General features: G+C 38.4%; 1 protein-coding gene across 1 annotated transcript in view; it reads right to left on the reverse strand.

Annotated features, from left to right (window-relative positions):
- Nucleotides 1-24,157, reverse strand: part of LOC307124221 (uncharacterized protein) — a gene marked incomplete at its 3' end in the record, with an annotated part of 717,433 nt that overhangs the window by 48,739 nt on the left and 644,537 nt on the right. The gene's annotated exons all lie outside the window — the stretch shown is intronic.

Consider the following 24,157-nt stretch of genomic DNA (forward strand, 5'->3'; position numbering starts at 1 on the left):
CTCTGTTTATAAATATCTGTGTACGTGTGGACTAGGCCTAACTCTGATTAATCAACTGTGAAGCAGTGTTAAAGTTAATGAGATAATTAAGTTAATTTAGTGATGATTGTCATCTAATGTTAACTAGCAGAATCACTGAAAGAAATAGTTACCATGCTTAAGTTATCATTATGGTAATCAGCAGAGGTGGACCGTAACTAAGTACATTTACTTGAGTACTGTACTTAAGTACACTTTTTGAGTATCTGTACTTTCCTTGAGTAGTATTTTTTCTGGAAACTTATGACGTTTACTTCACTATATTTGAAAGACAAATATCATACTTTTTACTCCACTACATTTCTATCAAGGCCCTCGAAGTAGAAAGTCGTAGCCGCTTTGAAAGTCAGTGGATGATTTGTTTTCTTCTTTAAAACGTGATTTGTGTTTTATTTTTGTTGCAGACAGCCTATCAGTAATCACTCTTGTAGGATCACATGAAGTTCAATGATTACCAAGTATTTTTTGAACACCAATCAATTGATGGAAAAATAGAAGGCGGCAGTTCCCAGACGCAGTGCGTGCAACCATAGTCATACTTAAAAGTTAAAATTCTGAAGAGCAGACGTGGATAAGTCTGAAAAAGTGCAACGACACAAAAGTGCACACAGAAAGCTGCCTCTCAGACCCCAGACCACAAGTACTGAAATCTAGTCTTTTGAAATCTAAAATCTTATTATAGTCAATTAAAACTAGACTAAAACTAAAACAATTCAGATGCCTAAAATGTTATAGTCAAAAGACTGACTAAAACTAAATCCAAATTTGCTGTCAAAATTAACACTGGTATGAAGTATGATTGGTCAAATGATTTTTATAGATTTACCCGCGAAGTTGCCATAGCCTTGTGGAGACAGCGCTAACGCATAGGTAACGTTCGACAATGATGTTAGTTAGCATGCAAAAGCGTAGTTGGACTAATAATGTTAACTGAAGTCCTTTCAGAAATATGTTTTTACATAATCCTGTCAAATAAACACAATGTAGAAACCTTTCTTTTCTAGTATGATTTTGACTTTGATAAGAGCTTTGTAACTTTTAAGCAAGTATTTAAATTAGTTCAAGGTATGCTAGCATGTCAGATGGAGCATGACTGGCTTAAACCACCATGATGGCACAGCGTGCATTCATACAACACTGCAACAATAATAAAATAATGTGTTTACTTTTATTTTTGATACTTAAGTACTTTTAAAAGCAAGTACTTTTGCACTTTTACTTAAGTAAAAATCTATCTTTACAACTTTCACTTGTAATGGAGTAATATTTAACCAATAGTATTTTTACTTTTACTTAAGTAATGGAGTTGTGTACTTTGTCCACCTCTGGTAATCAGTGTTTGCGTTAGTAGGGCTCTTAACCCTTCATTTGTTTAGCTGGCTGCTTTTATAAAACATATTTGTTATGGTTAAGAAAGTACAGAGGTAAATATTTTCCGATGTCAGTTATGTTCTGGTAGTGATCTGATTATATGGGTGAGGTGTTAATTGTAAATTACATTTTAAAGCAGCCCTGAGATATTCATCAGAAATTAATTCTTTGAAATACTATTATTTTTAGACACACACATCAAGAATAGGTTTATGAATCTCAACAACGGTTACAACTCATTATTTATTCATGCTGCATGCTGGGATTCATGGATGATTTTTGATTGGTCAACCAAAATACACTGCATCATGCTTTTGATGGTCACTGTTGAGATTCATACACTGATTAAATGACAGAGCAGTTCAAACATTTTTGATCAGAAGTCCCCTGAATATATTGAAATTGCCAGATATTATGCTGTAGAACAGGAGTAGGCATGTCCCATTAGAAACCAATGGTCAACAGCCCAACTAAAAGTATCAAGATGCATGTTTACTAAATTCAAGCATTAAATTAAATTAAATTAAATTCAAATTTATTTGTATAGCGCTTTTCATATCATTACAAAATTTATGATTTATACATATCATTTCAAAGCAGCTTCACAGAAAATGCATCTACATTACAATTTAAATTGATTTGTACATGCTATGCATTTCAGAAATGCACATATACAGAGCACACAGATTAGCTAACTATCTATTATTAATCAATATAATAACTATGGCACAGAAATAAGAATTCATGTTGTTAATGAATAGGGTATATAAAGATGAGCATGGAAGAGAAAACAGTGTCTTCACTTTTTACACATTCATTTCCCATATATAATTGAATGAGGAAATGAAAAACAAAAGAAAACAGCCACAACAGACTAGCATGTTGACTAGAACATACATTTTGCTCTCCTTTCTTTCTGGCCAGCAAATTTCTCAATGACTCTGTGATTAAAGTCAGTCATCTCAGTAGTGTCATGACGTTTGCATTGTTCAGTCAGATATTTGAGGTCCTTTACCCCCGTTGTTGTCCACAAAACTTCAGTATCGACACTTTGAAATGAAAGACAAGGAAAGCAATAAAGGGCATTGCTAACAACACATCCAGTCAGCCACTTACGTTTCTCATAACAAGCGTGTGAAGCTCCGAGTGCAGCTGCATCCTGTCACTGGCCTGCTGCTGGATTTGTAAATCACGTTGGTCCGGTTCGGGATCTTCCGACGAACGCCTTGTGAAAGAATTTGGTTTAACTGCTGCCATCTCTACGAAAGTGATCATCCTAGCAAGGTTTTGGTGGAGTCGGAGTGACTGTGTCGCCCGCGCACTTTCGCTTTAGTGGCCAAGAACAGAAAGTTGAATGACAGGTGACGAGAACCAATCAGATTGGATAAAATAACACGCATTCAATTCTGATTCGCCAGGGACGCAGCGACCTGCGTCCGGAGGAGGATCTTTAAGAACCAATTAGAGACCAGCTTCAGGTCACATGCTGCCCGTATATTTTTAGACTCAGATAGACGTCCATTTGTCCGGCGTCCCTCGCGCATGAAACCGCATGAAACATATTGAAGAGCATATAAAATAGTTAACCGATTTAAGCCAGTTTTTATTAAATGCTGAGGCTCTTACTAATAGCCAGCACATCGTATGAGTAAACTATTTTATTTTTATTTCACTTTTATATAATTTTTGTATACGTGTATATTTCTGGAAATTTGATGGGGGCGGCGCCCCAGCGCCCTCTATTGACCAGTCGCCACTGGTTACCATCATGGTGATCAGTGTTTCATTTAGTTGGATAGTTTGACTCTGTTTTTGAACAGTATTAACCACATCACATAAATTGTTTCAAAGACAGCCAGAAACATATAATGATATAGCTTTTATCATCATAAGATAAAATGATTGATCTCATCTTTGATTAAAAGTTGTAAATCATTGTTAATAACACATTTTCACCTTCTATGCCAAAGATCAGACATTCTGAATTTAGATTTTTATTGTTGAGGTATGAAGCATGTCACCATTGTTGAGATTCATATGCTGATTCTTGATGTCTGTGTGTGTCTAACGATTTTTCCTCAAAATAAAAAAATAAAAATTCTAAATTCAGAATGTCTGATCTGTGGAAATATTGTTGGTGAGAAAATATTCTATTAATAACATAACCACTTTCGGTCAGTAACAAGATTAGTGAACTATTTTACTTTAAGATGCTGACGACTCAATTATCTGATCATCTTTGTTTCTGGCTTCCCTTGCAACAAATGTGTTTTAGTAAACACTGTAACTAAAACCACAAACTCACATACATTTGAAGAGTCAAACTGCGCAACTTAAGGAAACACTGATCAAACATTTTCAATTTAACATCAACATCTAAACCTCCGTTAATTCACAATAAGACCCTCTGTTATTTCATCTAATGCCATGTTCACACTGCCCGATTTTAGCCCCGATTTTGACTCGCCGACAAATGCCTGAAATCATAGGCAAATCAGTGCTTGTGCACGCGAGTGATAATCACGCAGTGTGAATGATCAAAGACGCGATCAGAGAGAACCGCCGATGAGTCGCCGACGCCCGCGAGATATTTGGCATGCTAAATATCTGGACCTGTCTGCGATTCAAACTCCTGCTGTGTGAAATGTGTTCTGACTGAAAAATACATCTGCGATGACCGACAGCCAATGAGAGAGTGAGATACAGGACAGCGGGAGGTTCGGGGAGGAGTTATAGACCATAATATTCGTATTTTAATAGATATATTGTACAGTTATATCAAACAGAAACAAAGCACAAACATTTGCTTGATCAGCCGCAACAGCAGCACATTGCAATATTATTTATTTACCTCAAACTCTCTTTGGAGAACACAATCCTTGCTCCCTGTGTCTCCCCGACCATTTCCTCCACCATAATCTTTTTTATTTTTCTCCCTTTTGCTGCAAAATTTGACAATTTGGAAGTTTCTGCACAGCAGTTTATATTTTTGATAACAATTCCGGTCTCATGCGAGAACTCCAGTCTGACTCACGTGTGATCTCGCGTTGTTTCCTTCTCACTTCTCACGTGTGCTTTGTTGTGAAACGTAATTTGCGGACGGGACAGAGCTGTCCTCTTGGATAGTCATGCAGTGTGAAACCTCCTGTCGCCGATCCATCGTGCAGTGTGAACACAGCAGTGACTGAATGCTACCCAAGATAGTCATGCAGTGTGAAAAGAACTGTGATCCGACGAGTTTGAAAATCGTGCAGTCTGAACTAGGCTTAAGGCTGTGGTTGAAGTCAGTTGTAGTTCTTGTGTTTCTCTGTCCTTCAGTGATTCTACTCATTATCATCAGGTGTCACCACTAATGGTCAATCATCACTTAATTAATCTCTTAATTATCTCATTAACTTTAACACTGATTCAGTGTTACTTTAACACTCTGTAGATTGGGACCATATGTGCTCTGAGCAGTGTTAATTTGATACTGGGGATTTTACAGTGTATATATATGGATGGTAACACTTTACAATAAGGTTAATTAGTTAACTACATTAGATAACATGAACTAATAATTAACTGCACTTATAAAACATTTATTTATCTTTGTTAATGTTAATTTCAACATTAAATAATGCATTATTAAAATCTTGTTGACATTACTTCATGCACTGTGAACTAACATGAACAAACCATGAATAGCTGTATTTTTATTAACTAATGTTGAACAGACAACACAGTTCATGGTTGCATTAACTAATGTTAACTAATACAACCTTATTGTAAAGTGTTACTATGTGTATATATATATATATATATATATATATATATATATATATATATATATATATATATATATATATATATATATATATATATATATATATATATATATATATATATATTAGGGCTGGGCGATATATATCGTGAGATTGTTATGCGCATCTCATCAGTAAAGCCGGTTAATTGATTAGTAGTAAATCGCCTTCACCTGCTTTCAGATGGAGCGGCATTTACTACAAAGAGCCGTAGTTAACTGACAAGCTGAGCCATATCGCATTAATATCACGGACATATCGCCTGCGATAATTAATGCGATATGGCTCAGCTTGTCAGTTAACTACGGCTCTTTGTACACAGCAAAAACTCCAGTGTTAAATTAACACTCCTGGGAGTGTATATGAGTCCACTCAAGAGTGTTGAAGGTAATGAGATAATTAAGTGATTGATTGAGCATTATTGAAGACACCTGATGATAACAAGCAGAATCTCTGAAGGAGAAAATCTCAAATTGTAAGCCACCGTTATGGGGATGGGTGTTTGCTTTAGTTGGGCTCTTGACCCTTATATTATTAACTTTAAATTTTGTCTGACTGCTGTATCTGAGTTATAACCGCCAGAAGAACGAAGATAAAAAGTGATCTGTTGGTTATATTATGACAATCACCATTTGAACTATGTTTTTGATTTATGTTGTTTTTTACAGCATAACTATGATTCTGCTTAAATATACAAAATTTTAGATATAATATAAAGGATTTCTTAAAAGTTGTTTTTAAAAAAAGTCTTTCTTTTAGACACACACAGACGTCAAGATTCAGTCTATGCATCTCAACAATGGTGACGAGCAGAATATTCAATTAGGAAAAGTAAATTACATAGACAATTCATATCATAATTTATTCATACCGCAATGCATGATGGGAGCCATTAATGAGTTGTGATTGGTGGTAGCCACTGCAACATGCTTTATTATTATCACCATTGTTGAGACTCACATGCTGATTATTGATCTCTGTGTTTCTAAATTAATTTATTTGAAAGTCTTTTGATCAGAACAATGTTTATTAAATATTTTGGATTATAAGAAATAATGATAATCACCTGCTGTAAAATCACAACGCTGCTGCTAACAATGTAAAACCAAACTATCTCAATTAGTTTCATTTTTCTGATCACAGCACGATTATGTCAAAACATAGCCCACACTATCAGATCACACTTTTCTTTGTTAAGTTGACTGTTATAAATCAATAACAGCAGACAAACAAAATCTGAAGTTAATAATATAAGGGTCAAGAGCCCAACTAATGCACACACCCATCCCCATAACGGTGGCTTACAATTTATGATTTTCTCCTTCAGAGATTCTGCTAGTAAACATCAGGTGTCTTCAATAATGCTCAATCATCACTAAATTAATCACTTAATTATCTCATTAACTTCTCTAACTTCTTTCTTAATTTAACACTGGAGTTTTAGCTTTGTAGTAAATGCCGCTCCATCTGAAAGCAGGTGAAGGCGATTTACTACTAATCAATTAACCGGCTTTACTGATGAGATGCGCATAACAATCTCACGATATATATCGCCCAGCCCTAATATATATATATATATTGTGCAGGCACGTGCAGAGGGGGGGGCTTTGGGTGCTCGAGCCCCTGCCCTTTTTCAAAATGAATCAAAAGTGCCCCTCTCAGACAAATATCAAGGATAATATAGTGGTCAATAAAACTAAATAAATGTGATTATTATAACATGACAATGTATACAATAGTAACGAACGGCTCAAAAGTCGGATACTTTCTGTTGAGGCGTTGCCATAACGCGTTGATATGGGTTGCGTGCGTTTTGATTGACAGCTGATTTCCCTCTGTTCGGAAGCGGCTCTCGAGCCAAATATGGTCCTTTCAGAGAGTGTGTGGCCTCGCGGGAAAAAAGTAAGCCAATGTTTTTTTTTTCATCCATAATCAGAGCTAATGTGTTGATTTAATTACAAATCTATATATTAGCTATATATTTTAAAGTATTACACAATTCACCAATGCCCGTTTGTCATATAGCCTATAGGCTATACAACAACCAATCGTGATCTGCCAAAGCAAGTTCAAAGTCCATTGGGTGATGTGAAGCGGTGATTTTCTGTTCTTATTCATAAATCGGTTGAAAAATACATGGACAGACGAACTAACGTTTGTGGAACGATTTCCTGCGGTTTGTCTCATTTTATAAATTGCATCACTGACAAAATGGATTTTAACTGACAACAAACAAATCCCTGCACAAAACCACAGCAGCAAACGTCGCATTAATGGTAAGTAGTGTTAAATTCACTTGTACTTATGTATATTGATACACCGTTTACTATTTCATGAAACTATCAAAGTTAACAAAACCCAAGTGCCGCCGGCACCTACAGGCCTATTAAGCGAAGTGTAGACTGGAGAAATGGTTACATGAAAGGACTGATTACCATTTTTGAATATTATGTAGCATTATGAAAGAAGTCTCTTATGTTCATCAAGCCTGCATTTATTTGATAAAAACAGCAATATTGCGAAATATATAAAAATAATGGTTTTCTTTTTTAAAATAATTTAAAATATAATTTATTCCTGTGATCACAGCTGGGTTTCCAGCATCATTACTCCACTCTTCAGTGTCACATGATCATTCAGAAATCATTCTAATATGAGGATTTAACGTCAATGATGGAAACTGTGATACTCTTTTCAAGATTCTTTAATTAATAAAAAGTTAAAAAGAACACAATGTAATAATATTTCACAATATTAGGCTACTGTTTTTTCTGTATTTTTGATTAAATAAATGCAGGCTTGATGAGCATAAGGATATATATACATATACACATATATGTGTGTATTAGATTAGATTAGATTCAACTTTATTGTCATTACACAAGTACAGGTACAAGGCAACGAAATGCAGTAAGAGGCTGGTTCGCCCGAACAGGGTATATATATATATATATTAGTGCTGTCAGTTAAACGCGTTATTAACGACGTTAACGCAAACCTATTTTAACGGCGTCAATTTTTTTATCGCGAGATTAACGTTCTTTTTGGTCTAACAAACTTTGTAGTTTTTTCACATGCTGTTGCAACAACTAGTAACGTTAGAAAAACTACAACACCACTCCGGATGTAGCTAGACCGGAAACAAAACATCAGACACGCTGCGGCTGCCCGCACTCGTTTGGGCCATTAAAAGATTAGACGTGGATTGCAAGCGTGAGACGCCGAAATGAGAAACGTATTAAGCCATGGTTTAACTCAGGGGTCTTCAACTAAAAGTGCTTGTCTTGAGCGCTGCTTTCTGCTCTGACACCAGACGCGAATGAAGCGTTTGGCGCGAGTGATTTAAGTCAATGCAAAGACGCAAATAGACATTCTGCGGCGCGGATTAAGCGGCGTGCATGTCGCGTCATTCGCGTCCGGTGTGAACGCACCATCAGTCTCTTCTTCACTGCATGCTTGACCGCGCGTCTGGGTCTGAACGTAGTAACTGAGCATTGCAACGTTAACTGTTTCATTACGTCAAAAGGCTTCGCGGTCCGGATTCGGACCGGAGTCCGCTAGTTGGCGACCCCTGGTTTAACTGCACTATAGGCGGAGTCCTAGTTTACCTTGCATGTGCACTTTGTAATTTTATTTTGTATCACCCTGTTTTGATCCCTTAGAAAGGGCTGTTGAAGGGGCTGTTTGTGCAACAAAGTATTTGTTTCACCCTTTTATTGATGGGCAGTGTTACATTGTGTGAGCGATTATTTGCTCCAAGTGAGAATGTTGGTGTGAAATCGAACACTAAAGTATGCCAATGTTGTTTTCAATAAAACAAACATTTGAACAAAGCAAGCCGATCCACTTTTCTATGTTGATAAGAGCATTAAAATAAGAAAAAATAATGGGACAAAAAGAAATCAAGGGACATTTAGAATAAATAAAAATGTGCGATTAATTGTGATTAATTGTGAGTTAACTATGACATTTAATGCGATTAATCGCGATTAAATATTTTAACCGTTTGACAGCACTAATATATATATATATATATATATATATATATATATATATATATATATATATATATATATATATATATATATATATATTGCCCCTTTTTTACATTTGAGCCCCTGCCCCTGACGAACTCTCTGCACGGCCCTGATATTGTGTGTGTGTGTTGTGTTCAGATCTTCAGGTGGAGTCTCCTGAGAGAGTGACAGAGGGAGATTCAGTCCGTCTGACATGTAAAAGCAGCTGCACTCTGACTGACAGAGCAACATTCATCTGGTCCAGAAACTCACAGCCATTAACTGAGAGAAGAGACAGAAACAATGAACTCCTGCTGCAGTCAGTCAGAAGAGAGGATGCAGGCAGATATAGCTGTGCTGTACACGGACACCATCACATCTCTCCTGATGTTCATCTCAATGTCATGTGTGAGTATATGTTGCTTAATTTTCTTTGAAAAGCTAGGACAATGTGACAGGGTTTTATTTTAATATAAAGCAAGTCAAAACAACAACAGCAACAACAAAAACTTTCCCATGGGGGAAAACACAGTCAACAGGGCACACAGTGAATGCAGGGAGAATAAATAAGGAATTATCATTATGGTAATTAAGCGGGGTTAAACGCTGCTTAACCTTGGGTAAGGAAACGTAAAAAAGCTGGTAAAGATGTTTGTGGGGTTGTTTAATCCTCCTCTACTGAGATCTTGAGAGATTGATTGTCTTTTTTTATCTTCAGTTGATTTCAGGCTGTGTGGCTTTAGTTGTAGTTGTTTTGTTTCATTTTCTGAGAGTTCAAGCATGATGTTGAACCCACATCATATTGTAACATTGATTCAATGCCGTTACCATTGATTTTTTGGATTACATTTCTACTTTTGGCCCCACTTTATATTAGGTGGCCTTAAGTACTATGTACTTACATAAAAAAATAAGTACAATGTACTTACTGTGTTCAAATTGTATTGCAAAAGACCTTTGCCGATATTGAGGTGGGATACAGGTAGTGTCACTGACCTCACTGTTTGAATTGATCCAGCTATCCAGCCGCTAAACACTTCCACAATAAACTCCACGGAGATGCAATTTATGAAGTTTAATCATGAATAGTGTGAAACTACAAAGAAGAGAAAATACACATATCAATTTCACAAAATAGATAAATCATCACACAAGGCAAAGAACCAACAACAACACAGTATATCAAAAGCATAGACTCATACTTTACAAACTTGAGTAGAAAAGATAACAAACATGCTGAATTAAATGCTATATTACAAAGGTTACCAACACAGCAATAAAGTAATCATAATGTTCACTAGACAAATCAAACAAAGTAACTTACAGATATTGCATTTCAAAGGACTTTGATAAGCATGATGAAGCTGGATGTCTGCAACCACATGGAGCACCTTGCACAACTCAAGCACTCAAGAAATATGGCATACTTCCTCTTTTAAACAGGAAACCATAGGAAAACTCAGAAATAAGTATCAAAATAAAAGTCCTTGTATAAACCAAAGTTTAAAGTCCAGCACACTCCCCGTCTGGGGTAAAGACCCCATCTTAACTATAATATTTTAGGGGGAGTAAAGTAGAACCACCTCTGATATAGGGCAAATAAAGGTTTTCTGCATGCCTTCTCTGATAAATTTCAGCTCTACTTTTCGCACAAGACTATCTTTGCTTGGTAGTGTTTTTGCAATGATGGCCATAGGCCACTGATTTCTCTTGGCTTGGCCATCTTTCATTAACACAATGTCGCCTTCCTTGAGGCAAGGCTTCTTGTCTTGCCATTTCTGCCTACTCTGTAGAGTGGCAAGATACTCACGGCGCCATCTTGTCCAAAATGTTTCTGCAAAATTTTGCACTCTTTTCCACTCAGCCTTGAAAAGACCTTCATCGGTAAACTCGCCAAGTGGCGTAGGAATTGAACAGGTTTTCTGGGTCAGCAGAATAGCAGGGGTGAGTATCAAAGGAACTTCAGGATCCGAAGATACTGGTACGAGAGGGCATGCATAAATGATAGCAGACACTTCAGCCATGAGGGTTACAAGAACGTTGTGTGTGAGATGCAGGGACTTTCTTTCAAGCAACATACAGTCAAGAATACGTCGGGCTATACCCACCATCCTTTCCCAAGCACCTCCCATATGTGATGCATGGGGAGGGTTGAATACCCATGTACAAGCATGTTCTTGTAGATACTTCTGAAGACCAGAGCCTGAAGTTTCTTTATTCATCTTGAGCTCCTGCACTGCTCCAAGAAAATTTGTGCCACAATCAGAGCGTATCTTCTTAGCAGATCCCCTTATTGCAAAAAAAGTCATAGAGCATTAATGAATCCGCTTGAGCTCAATGTCTCTACCACTTCAATGTGCACTGCTCTTGTGCACATACATGAGAAAATGACTGCCCATCTTTTGGAATTGGAGCAGCCTCCTCTGGTGCGGCGAGAAACAACCTGCCATGGCCCAAATACATCGACTCCTACACAGTAAAATCCCCAGAGTTAAATTAACACTGCTCAGAGAACATTTGGTCCCACTCTACAGAGTGTTAAAGTAACACTGAATCAGTGTTAAAGTTAATGAGATAATTGAGAGATTAATTAAGTGATGATTGGCCATTAGTGATGAAAACCTGATGATAATGAGTAGAATCACTGAAGGAAAGAGAAAAAGAAAAACACAAGAACTACGACTGACTATAAAAAAGACATTAAATCTCTGAAGATCTCAGCAGAGGAGGATTAAACAACTCCACAAACAGCATTACCAGCTTCACACATTACTAACCAGACTGACTTTATTTCTGTCAGACGTCTCTTATTGAGAATTAACAAATGTTTTGTTTGATTTTGTTGTGAAAATTGTTAGTTTTTAATGTGACCATCATGGTGATCAGTGTTTTCTTTAGTTGGGCAGTTTGATGACTTTTTAACATTAGTGTTTCTCTGGCTGCTGTAACTGAGTTTGCTATAGCAAGAAAAGCAAGAGTAAACACAATCAGATGCTGTCGGCTGCTCGATGATGAGAATATGATCATTGTATAATGATTTAATTCATTGATTTTATGACTGAGTATGAGCAATATACTATTCACTTTTTTTATTGTGATTTTAGAAAAGATCCAACACTGTTTTAATCAGAAAAGCTGAATAAGTTTTGCAACCGATTGTACACTAATCGTTTCTAACTCCTGCGAGATGAACTCACACACAGACATCAAGAATCTGCCTATGAATCTCAACAATGGTGACATGCTTCATGCCACAATGCATTCTGGGAGCCATAGATGAGTTTTGCGTGATGCACCCAGAATGCATTGTGGCATGAAGCATGTCACCATTGTTGAGATTCATAGGCAGATTCTTGATCTCTGTGTGTGAGTAAATCTCGCAGGAGTTAGAAGTGCTTATTGTGTGATGTGTTATTAAACCGCAGTACAAATGTTCCGTAAAATTTTTTTGATAATTGTTTAGTTTCTCTGATGATAACATTGCTGGATCTTCTGCCCTAGAATCACAATGCTCCTATAATCAATGACTTTCAGGGGATCAGCAAATAAGGCACTATATGATGATAACAACTGTATCATAAACAACAAGCGTCAAGATTTTCTTGCCATTTTCACCGTAACGAACAGTTACAGCAGCCAGAGAAAAACTTATGTTAGCAACTCAAGGGTCAAGAGCCCAATTAAAGCAAACACTAATCACAATAATGGTAACTTCAAACAACTTTAATTTTCAATAAAACATCAACATCTAAACCTCAATAAGAGCTTCTGTAGTCATCTGATAGAAATAAAGTCTGTCTGGTTAGTAATGTGTGAAGCTGGTAATGCTGTTTGTGGAGTTGTTTAATCCTCCTCTGCTGAGATCTTCAGAGATTGAATGTCTTTTTAATAGTCAGTCGTAGTTCTTGTGTTTTTCTTTTTCTCTTTCCTTCAGTGATTCTACTCATTATCATCAGGTGTTCACCACTAATGGTCAATTATCACTTAATTAATCTCTTAATTATCTCATTAACTTTAACACTGATTCAGTGTTACTTTAACACTCTGTAGAGTGGGACCAAATGTTCTCTGAGCAGTGTTAATTTAACTCTGGGGATTTTACTGTGTACATATGTGAAGGGTGGAGCCACTTGGAGTATTTCTGCAGGCAAGTCTGCCATCTGCTGGAGCTCTGTAGGACGACAAAGCTTTCTACATGTCACACACTTGTTAAATAGACTTCCAATGCATCTTTTGGCACTCATCAGCCAATACCCTGCTGCTCGTATTGCTCCCTCAGTAAAATGCCTTCCTTGATGCTTGACTGCTTGATGGTAGTGTCGAACAAGCAAGGTTGCTACATGATGTTTCCCAGGAACGATCACAGGATTGCATTCTTCCTTCTCAAGACCTGTCTGAGTAATACGGCCTCCAACACGCAGAAGACCTTTATCATCCAGAACAGGACGAAGTTTCCGTATACTACTTTTAGGTGAGATTGCTTCCTGCTTTTATATCACTTAGCTCTTCGGGATAGGCTACATTTTGAACGCTCTTTAGGATAACAATCCTGGCTTTTTCCAACTCCTCATTTGTGGGACTGTTACTACAGAGATGCCATCCACTACATCTTGGCTCTTTTGATAAATGGGAGACTGGGAAATGTGGCTTAAATGAGCGATCGCTCTGATTAACTTACTCAAGCTGGAGAAGCGTTCAAAACGCTCAGAAGTCAGGAACTGATTAGGCACTGCAGTTAGACATGAAATCACTTGTGGTCGGATTTCTGGATCTAGTTCAAGATCAACAAGGTCATGGTTTTCTTGAAGCAAGGCATTTAAGGGTGGAGAGTTCAAAAGGAAGTCTGGCCCTGTAAACCAAGTTGTGCTACTGAGATAGTCAGCTGATACAGATCTTGACCCATGATCTGCAGGATTGACATCGGAGGGAACATAGTTCCATTGACTAGGGGTAGATGACTGAAGAATTCTTTGGATTCTGTTGTGCACATTTACATTTACATTTTATCCATTTGGCAGACGCTTTTATCCAAAGCGACATACATTGCTTTCAAGATACACATTCTTTTTTTTTTTTCTTTTGTCAGTTCACATAAACATAAAAGCGTTTTGTTCGATTATGAATATATCCAAGAACAACTTTACTGTCTGTGTAGAACTGGATACTGTTGAACTGCAAGCCTATTTCTTCTACAACCATGTCTGCGATCTCAACTGCTAGAACTGCTGCACAGAGCTCTAATCTTGGAACAGTCAGATCTGGCCGTGGTGCCAACTTTGTCTTTCCAAACACGAAACCAGTATCTATTTGGCCATTTTGAGATGTGGATCGCAGATAAGCTACAGCGGCAACAGCTTTCATGGATGCATCTGCAAATATACACAATTCTCTTGTCTGAACCTCTGAAGTAGGAAAAGATGAGTAAATGAACACTGGGGATTTTACTGTGTAGCTACAACTTTTTACAAAAACGAGTCCGATACCGATATTTAATGGAAAGGATACCTTCAGGGGTCTTATAAAGTACTTGCAGTTGAGTGGATAAATGAATAAATACTGAATTAATAAATACTACCATATGGCACCAGGTCATATTTATTTCAAATATTTCTTCTGTAGATCCTCCACTGAAACCTGTGATTTCCATCCGTCCATCTGGTGACATAGTGGAGGGAGATTCTGTGACTCTGAGCTGCAGCAGTGATTCAAACCCTCCTGCAGAAATCAGCTGGTTTAAAGGAGGAACGAGTTTGCAATCTGGTGACACCTACAGCATCACTAATATTATGTCTGAGGCCAGCGGAAACTATCATTGCTCTGCTAAAAATAAGCATGGATCTCAGGCCTCTGTTTCTGTAAATGTGAATATCATGTGTAAGTCTGCCTTTAATTTTAATAAGTTCTGGGAGATTATTTCTGCAATAATTTCTCACGGCATGTCATTTGACATTTTTTGTCTTTATAGATCCTCCAAAGAGCGTCTCAGTGTCCATCAGTCCATCTGGTGTAATAGTGGAGGGAGATTCAGTGACTCTGAGCTGCAGCAGTGATTCAAACCCTCCTGCTCGTAACTTCAGCTGGTTTAAAGGAGGAACGATTGTAGGATCTGGAAGAATCTACAGCATCTCAAAGATCAGCTCTGATGACCACAAAAAATATAAGTGCAGATCCATCAATGAACATGGAGAGAAATACTCTGATGCTGTGACTTTAAACGTAATCTGTGAGTTTATTGTAAAACAGAAGATGTACACAGCAAAAACCCCAGTGTAAATGCCACTACATACTCCACAAGAACAGAGAAAAAAGTTCTCGCTTCCAGGGCTGCGAGAACAAAATTACTTAATTTTGTTCTTGCAGCCCTGGTTTGGGAGTTCTCGAAACTAGTTCTCGATGTATCGTCTGAGCAAAACTTTTTTCTTGTGGGTGTCCGAGAACTATTGTGTGATTGGTCAGCAATTTAAACTCATGCTGCAGTGGACAGGGCCTCTGAGGACTCCCTAGAAGTTCAGCACCTGCTTTTCTCATGAAGTATGAAATGTCCTGGACAGAACAAACTTTGCCCTTGTTCTTGCCACCTCGAGAAAACGAACAAATTTTTTTTCTAGTGGAGTATGTACAAAGCTTAACACTCAACTCTGAATCAGTGTTAAAGTGAATGAGATAATTAAGTGATTGAGTGATAATTAGTGCATTAGTGATGAACACCTGATGATAACAAGAATCACTGCATTAAAGAGTCGTGAGCGTGTATCAAACTCCCAAAGTCACGTGATTTCAGTAAACAAGTTTTTGTTATGTCATCACTGTTTCGAAACGTTTCGAAACACTTCAAAATGTCAATGCCGTTAGGGAGCGATGATCTCTGTGAACCCATGAATCATGAGCAGTCACTGAAAACCATTGAACAAGTGTATGTGGGTTGTACCTGATCTCTGCTCAGTTGTATACATTTGTAGATGTTTTAATTAGACATTAGTATAATTAAAAAGAATAATAGTAGTTAGTAGTGTCGTATTGGCCTGTTTATTTGAGCCATCCATGGAACAAACAAAACAAGCCCTGGCAATTTATAAAAGGACACTCACCTAAAGGATTATTAGGAACACCATACTAATACTGTGTTTGACCCCCTTTCGCCTTCAGAACTGCCTTAATTCTACGTGGCATTGATTCAACAAGGTGCTGAAAGCATTCTTTAGAAATGTTTGCCCATATTGATAGGATATCATCTTGCAGTTGATGGAGATTTGTGGGATGCACATCCAGGGCACGAAGCTCCCATTCCACCACATCCCAAAGATTCTCTATTGGGTTGAGATCTGGTGACTGTGGGGGCCATTTTAGTACAGTGAACTCATTGTCATGTTCAATAAACCAATTTGAAATGATTCGAGCTTTGTGACATGGTGCATTATCCTACTGGAAGTAGCCATCAGAGGATGGGTACATGGTGGTCATAAAGGGATGGACATGGTCAGAAACAATGCTCAGGTAGGCCGTGGCATTTAAACGATGCCCAATTGGCACTAAGGGGCCTAAAGTGTGCCAAGAAAACATCCCCCACACCATTACACCACCACCAGCAGCCTGCACAGTGGCATGATGGATCCATGTTCTCATTCTGTGTACGCCAAATTCTGACTCTACCATCTGAATATCTCAACAGAAATCGAGACTCATCAGACCAGGCAACATTTTTCCAGTCTTCAACTGTCCAATTTTGGTGAGCTCGTGCAAATTGTAGCCTCTTTTTCCTATTTGTAGTGGAGATGAGTGGTACCCGGTGGAGTTTTCTGCTATTGTAGCCCATCCGCCTCAAGGTTGTGTGTGTTGTGGCTTCACAAATGCTTTGCTGCATACCTCGGTTGTAACGAGTGGTTATTTCAGTCAAAGTTGCTCTTCTATCAGCTTGAATCAGTCGGCCCATTCTCCTCTGACCTCTAGCATCATCAAGGCATTTTCGCCCACACGACTGCCGCATACTGGATGTTTTTCCCTTTTCACACCATTCTTTGTAAACCCTAGAAATGGTTGTGCGTAAAAATACCAGTAACTGAGCAGATTGTGAAATACTCAGACCGGCCCGTCTGGCACCAACAACCATGCCACGCTCAAAATTGCTTAAATCACCTTTCTTTCCAATTCTGACATTCAGTGTGGAGTTCAGGAGATTTTCTTGACCAGGACCACACCCCTAAATGCATTGAAGCAACTGCCATGTAATTGATTGGTTGATTAGATAATTGCATTAATGAGAAATTGAACAGGTGTTCCTAATAATCCTTTTGGTGAGTGTATAGACACTTAATAATTAATTTTATTAGATGATTAGTTAATTGCATTTGAAAGATTTGCAATAGATTTGTAAAAGGTGTTTTCATGCATTTTTGGCCCATAGGTTTGCCCTGGGCTTTTGTTGCATTTACACTGTTCTGACCAGCAGGGGTCACAATGGAGATGGGTGTCAGATTGATTTAGAAGCTTTGACGCAAAATGGCACATTTGCTTCATTTGTTTCAGTGTTTCACGAAGCCTCGGTCAGCCCATCACTATCAATACTTGAACACACTTCTCTGTGTTTTCTTTGCCATAACAAATGTGTTTTAAAAAAACACAGTTAAAGCAACCGGGGAAAAAAATATTAGTAAAAGTCAAGGGTCAAGAGCTCAACTAAAGCAAACACTAAACGTGTGACTCTTTCCTTCCCTGGTTATGCTTGTTTGCAGCAGGTGTTCATAATTAACTCTCAATCATCATTGGGTGTGGAATCAAATAAACTCTGAGAAGATTTCATTTAACACTGGGGGTTTTGTGCAGAACATTCCAGCATGTTTATTATGATTTTCCTCAAACATGAGTAACACAAAAAATGTCTTATGGTCCTTATCACAATAAGTTTGGTGATTGTTTTTAGACCCTCCCAAGAGCGTCTCAGTGTTCATCAGTCCATCTGGTGTAATAGTGGAGGGAGATTCAGTGACTCTGAGCTGCAGCAGTGATTCAAACCCTCCTGCAGAAATCAACTGGTTTAAAGGTGGAAAGTTTGTAAGATCTGGAAGAATCTACAGCATCTCAAAGATCAGCTCTGATGACAGTGGAGAATACAAGTGCAAGTCCATCAATGAACATGGAGAGAAATACTCTGATGCTGTGACTCTAAACGTCATGTGTGAGTTTATTATAAAACATAAGATGCTGTAGAACATTCCAGCATATTTATAATGATTTTCATCAATAATTTATTGCACTTTTTTTTTTACAATCCTTGTAATAATAAGTTTGGTGATCATTATTAGACCCTCCCAGGAACATCTCAGTGTCCATCAGTCCATCTGGTGTAATAGTGGAGGGAGATTCAGTGACTCTGAACTGCAGCAGTGATTCAAACCCTCCTGCTCTGAACTTCAGCTGGTTTAAAGGAGGAATGATTGTAGGATCTGGAAGAATCTACAGCATCTCAAAGATCAGCTCTGATGACAGTAAAAAGTACAAGTGCATGTCCATCAATGAACATGGAGAGAAATACTCTGATGCTGTGACTTTAAACATCATGTGTGAGTTAATAATGGTTCAGTAACTGTGATTAGTGGATTAACAATCTTAAAACATGAGTATAAAATGTATTTTGTCCTTTTCAGACCCACCCAGGAGCGTCTCAGTGTTGATGAGTGGATCTGGTGTAATAGTGGAGGGAGATTCAGTGACTCTGAGCTGCAGCAGTGATTCAAACCCTCCTGCTCTGAACTTCAGCTGGTTTAAGGAGAATGAAACCTCAGCTGTTGGATCTGGACAGAGTTTCAGTGCACTACAGAGTGGACGCTTCTACTGTCAGGCTCACAATCAACATGGATCTCAGAGATCAGACGCTGTAACTGTCACAGGTGAAGCTTTTATTAACACACTCCTGTATGTACCCAGCAGGCACAGTATGTCAATGTGATGTCAGGAAGACGTTGGACTCCAACTAATCCAACATCAGTCAGACGTCATATTTCGGTTGAAAATGAATGTCGTATTGACGTCTAAACCCAACGTTTGTTTGACATCAACCTCCAACATCAGACAGAGATTGAATTTTGGTTGGAATAAGCATCGGTGTTGCTTTGGGGGGCAGGGGTTATTCTAACCAAAATTCAACGTCTGTCTGATGTTGGAGGTTGACGTCAAACAAACGTTGGATTTTGACGTCAAACCAATTTTCAACCAAAATCCAACGTCTAACTGAAGGAGTCTTCATCATTCATCAGTTTGGAGAGTTAATCATGAGGATCTTCCTCTTTCAGTTCATCATGGTGCTGGTAGGAATGTGATTGTGATCACAGTGGCATCTGGAGGATTACTCTTCATCTTCATCTTCATCATCATCCTGTTTATAATGTAAGTCAATAAAGATCAATACAATTATTATTTTTCATTAATCTTTAAAAATAGCATTCATATCTTCAGTTATTTTAATAGACTCATGCAATATTCTGTTAATGTCTGTCAATATAACAGAAAGAAACGAAGGAGTGTTAAATCTGAAGATTTCACATTGAAAGAGGTAAATCATCCAGACACAACACAAAGCAGAACATCCGTTATCTGTGTTTCAGACTATATATCTTAGCAAAACTTTTTTTTCCAAACATTCTCTTTTTGTTATGGACAAGAATGTTTTAAACATTCTTTTAAACATTCGAACACCTGCTGTTAACAAGCAGAATCACTGAAGGACAGAGAAACACAACTGACTTCAGCCACAGCCTTTGATGAAATAAACAGAAGATAAAAGAAGACATTAAATCTCTGAAGATCTCAGCAGAGGAGGATTAAACAACTCCACAAACAGCATTACCAGCTTCACACATTACTAACCAGATAGACTTTATTTCTGTCAGACGACTACAAAAGCTCTGAGAATTAACAGAGGTTTAGATGTTGATGTTTTTTTAAAATAAGTTTTATTTGATTTCACCATTATGGCGACCAGGGTTTGAATTAGTTGTGCTCTTGACCCTTATGCTGCGTTCACACCAAACGCGAATTGAGCGTCAGGCGCGAGTGATTTCAATGTTAAGTCAATGGAAAGGCGCGTTGACGCGCGTCTGGAGGTCCCGCGGCGCGGAAGGCGCGTTACGCACGGCGCGAAGGACGCGAATCCGCTTCATTCGCGTGTCCAGTTCGCGCGAATGGCGCGAATTGGACGCGAATTGAGCGTCTTGCGCGATACGCGCGTTACACGCGAATGGTGCTTTTGTGCATTCACACGTTTGAAGCGAATTCGCGTCTGACGCCCGAGTTGAAAAATTTGAACTTTGGCGTCAATTCGCGCCGCGTTAACCAATCAGGAGCCTGCTCGCTGCTGTCACGTGGTAAAGTGACGTGTATGAGAAACCCTGCATAAATTAAAAACAGTACTATTGTGTCACAAAATGTAGTTTTAAGACGTTTTCAGGTGGGAATGTAGTTGTTTAAAGCTCAAATCTGTGGTTTATTTATAAAGAGAGCGCCTATTTAAAAAAAATAATCTTGTGTTTTTGGAGTTGTGAGATCCAGGCGATCACCGGGCAATCACTGCTCATAACCCCGGCGAAGGCAGCCTTTCCTCGGCCAGTCCTTCTGGCGTCTGCCGCTGGCTCTGATGTCCTGTAGTGGTTTGTTTTGTGTAGATCTAACGGCCGAGCTTTGCTCTCATGAATCTATAATTTGTTGTCTGCCAAATCGTTTTGACTGAGGGCAAAGAGAAGTTTAATAACTTTATATTTTAAGGATATTTAAATATACATGTACTGAAGATGATGTAGGAGTTGCCTGGACCACATTTGTGTGGCTATTAATGCTTAATATATATGTTTAATGAAAATGAAAAGAGGCAGAGTGGTGTTTTATGACATATTTCTCCTGGAGTGCCTTGAACGCGCGTCAATTTCGCTTCAAACGCTCGATTTCTACGCGCGTCCAATTCTCTGCAGACGCGCGAATGCATTCAAAATGTTCGCGCGTGAAACTAGACGCGGTAGACGCGATTTTGACGCTCAATTCGCGTTTGGTGTGAACGCAGCATAAAGCTGTGTTTTAGGGATGAAATGGTATGGAAATTTCACACATTGCGATTATTAATATTATCACGGTTTTTTTCAAATGAGATGAAAGTGTTCAAAAAGAACAGATGCACACACTTAAAACATTTCAACAAGTTTTATATTTGAAAATCAACAAACAACAAATAAATCAAGCAGCTCTATGCACTTTTTCATTCTGTGGGATTTCCTTCCTTATAATGACCATCGTCAATAGCAACGCATAACGCATAAATAATAATATTTGATGTAAATATAATCTCTAATATTATCTGTGTAAATATATCCTCAAGCAATAGGGGCCAATGGGCATCAGTGTTCTTTCAGCTATGACGCATTTAAATCTAGCATATTTTGTGTAAGAGCCCAAACAGTATCCTGGTGAAATAATGCATATCTATATTTTCATATGATTTGACAGTTTATTTGATTAAATATCAAAAATCCAAAAGGGGTGCATCATACCTGACACCTAGATGAACACTTTACAGTCAGTTGTGTGACTGTAAGTCATTCTCTTCTAATGCTATTGAAGTTAGAAACGTGTATACCAAAGTTGTATGTATCTTTGGAGTGGTCCCTAAATTCACGAAACTCGAACGTCAAGCCAAATTTATGCCAGTCATATCAGATGCACTGTGGTTCTGCTGTGTTTGTTTGAGACTTTTTTCTCTGCTGAAATAGAACAAAAACAGTCAACCATTGTATGACGAATGAATCTCCTGTGTACATCGCACGTTCATCTCTGCTTTGAGTGCAGATTTCAGTGACTGAAAGCGACCATTATTATTAGACATTGCATTCATAAACTCAATAGAAACACGTGTGATTGGTTATTGGCTTTTGAGAAGACTTTAATAAGTTAATCCGCCAAAGTGGCTAGTGTGAGTGACTGAGTTACACGCCACAGCCAAAATACACCCGCTAATGGCGGCTGTTAATGTCCAGCCCTGATTATTATCCCTTAAATGTCACCCTAGTCTTGTCTGAACTTGTTCTTTCTTCTTTGGCTCAAGCTTCACGTTATTATTTCCCAGACGTAATTTTGGTATTGAGGTCAAAGTCCACTTGCCTTGTGTTCGCAGATTTGAAGTCTTACCCCCTATTACAGCGAATTTCTTCTGGCATGTTCTGCAGACAGGGTGACCATGTTCGATTAAGTTTCCCTCAGGTCTTTTGTGCAAGCCAAAATATAACCACACCTCAGATTTGGTCCTTTTAGAAGGTTGAAAAATCTCTGGGCGCTGTCACTGCCATCTGACATTTCTTCTCATTCAAAAAACAACACCTGCGTCAGACTGATGCTGGCTGGACAGGATTTACCACGAGTTTTCAAAATCGTGATAATCACACACGGTTTTAATGATAATTACATTTTAAACGATATTACTAACCGTCAGTACATTTTATTGTGGTTTATCATGAAACCGGTAATCGTTCCATCCCTACTGTGCTTTTAATATTACATTGTGTTTTAATATGTTTGTGTTTTTTAATATTATATATTTAGTTTTGTGATTGTGCTTCTTTGATATGTCCTTCTGCCTCTCCTGAAGCTCTCTGATCCCACTGAAGACACATATACAGCTCTTGAGCTCAAGTCCACGACCTCTGACCTGTACGACACACTCACAGTAAGTGAGACGCCAGCGTCAGATCCTCCATCACAGATGATCACATGACCGATCTCTCGCTCTCTTTCAGCTGTGTGTTTATAAAAATGTGTTATGGTAAGAATAAACAAAAGCTATGTATTGATGATAACATCATGTAAGGTGACATAATCATCACAGTAAATGGGTGTTTACACAACACCAAATGTATTTACACTTACACTTGGCGAAACAACTGTTAGGACCCACACAGACCACAGGGTGAGCACCCCCTGCTGGCCTCACTAACACCTCTACCAGCAGCATCCTATTTTTCCCAGTTGGTCTCCCATCCAGGTACTGACCAGGCTCAGCCCTGCTTAGCTTCAGTGGGAAACCAGTCTTGGGCTAAAGGGTGATATGGCTGCCGGTCAAAAACTGCATGATTTGCAATGGACGCAGACAAAATAATGAATTGGTCTCTAAAGAGTTAAGTGGGTTGAGCCTTCGTCCTCCATTGCGACACTGAAAAAGAGTAATGTGAATGGCGTTTGGTGTCCACCTGAGTTGATGTAATTTGCCACCATCGCTTTTTCAATGACGACCAACTCACATTGACCGAGGAATGCCGTCTGTTTACATGGCAGACACAAATGCACATATCCGATTTTTATCAGATTTATTTCCACTTATGAATGAAGCCTGAAACCAATCTGATAATGTCCTTCTGTCTCTCCTGTAGCTCTCTGATCCCACTGAAGACACATATACAGCTCTTGAGCTCAAGTCCACGACCTCTGACCTGTACGACACACTCACAGTAAGTGAGACGCAAGCATCAGATCCTCCATCACAGATGATCACATGACCGATCTCTCGCTCTCTTTCACACAGACCGTTGATCCCAGACCTCCTGAAGACTCTTGATCCTCAGAGCTTTTCTGAACATGAGAATCCATCAGTAAGTGTCAGAACCTGCAGCTCTTCTCAATATAATCAATAAAACTCTCTTCAGCACGAGTGTGAGTGCTTTATGATTCTGGAGAAAGGTTTTATAATGTTGTTGATGAACTTCAGTCAGTCTTTCTTCATCTTATTGTGTGTTCAGATCAACAGGAAGAGGCGGAGCTCAAAGGAACCAATCCTGAGCTATGTGGGCGGAGCCACTGATGATTGACAGGGATCTTCAGTGATTATTATTTTCTTAAGAAACATGATGTAACAGTGGAATTAAATGAAAGTTAAAAGCTGGTGAATTGTCACTGTGCAAA

The sequence above is a fragment of the Gobio gobio genome (genome assembly GCF_949357685.1).
Source record: "Gobio gobio genome assembly, chromosome: 3".
Taxonomy (NCBI): Eukaryota; Metazoa; Chordata; class Actinopteri; order Cypriniformes; family Gobionidae; genus Gobio; species Gobio gobio.